This window comes from Mus pahari, chromosome 19 (genome assembly GCF_900095145.1).
Source record: "Mus pahari chromosome 19, PAHARI_EIJ_v1.1, whole genome shotgun sequence".
In the NCBI taxonomy this organism is placed as follows: domain Eukaryota; kingdom Metazoa; phylum Chordata; class Mammalia; order Rodentia; family Muridae; genus Mus; species Mus pahari.
In genome coordinates, this window is record NC_034608.1 from 118,272 (window position 1) to 119,260 (window position 989).

The following is a 989-nucleotide window of genomic DNA, read 5'->3' on the forward strand; positions in this document are numbered from 1 at the left end:
CTCTATCAACCTGCCTCACACCAGTTGTATTCTGTTCTGTTAATGAAGGAACTGGGAGTAATAAATTAATGTTGTAAAAGGATTTAAGAATAAATTTGCTAGCCGGGCAGTGGTGGCACATGCCTTTAATCCCAGCATTTGGGAGGCAGAGGCAGGCGGATTTCTCAGTTCGAGGCCAGCCTGGTCTACAAAGTGAGTTCCAGGATAGCCAGGGCTATACAGAGAAACCCTGTCTTGAAAAACCAAAAATAAATAAATAAATTTGCTTAGGAAATATTAACCTTACACAGAAGAATTGTTGTTTTAAAGATTTATTTATTTTATGTATATGAGTACACTATAGCTGTCTTCATTCACACTAGAAGAGGGTATTAAACTTCATTATGGATGGCTGTGAGCCACCATGTGGTTGCTGGGATTTGAACTCAGGACCTTTGGAAGAGCAGTCAGTGTTCTTAACCACTGAGCCATCTCTCCAGCCCCAGAAGTAGAATTTTGCTGAGGGGGGCCTCACATCAATATGACTACCAGATAACTAGCATCCTGAACTAGCCAGACTTTTTATTTAAGATTTATTTAATTTTACTTGCATTGGTGTTTTGTCTACAAGTTTATCTGTGTAAGGTACCATATCCCCTGGACCTGGAGTTACAGACAGCTGTGAGCTGCCATGTGGTTACTAGAAACTGAACCTGGGTCCTCTGGAAGAGCAGACAGTGCTCTTAACCACTGAGCCATCTCTCCAGTCACTTAACCAGACTTCCTAAAAACTAGAATAAAAAGTAGAACTGAGGTTCGTGATTAGTCTGCGGTTACCCAAGATGTATTTTTATCTTTCTCTCCTTCTTCCTCCCTTCTGTTTCTTTCTCCCTTTAAGACAAAGGTATTCTTGTGTATCCCTGGCTGTCCTGGGACTCACTTAGGTAGACCAAGCTGATCTCAAACTCAAAGATCTCACTGTCTCGCCGATCAAGTGCTGGAACTAAAGG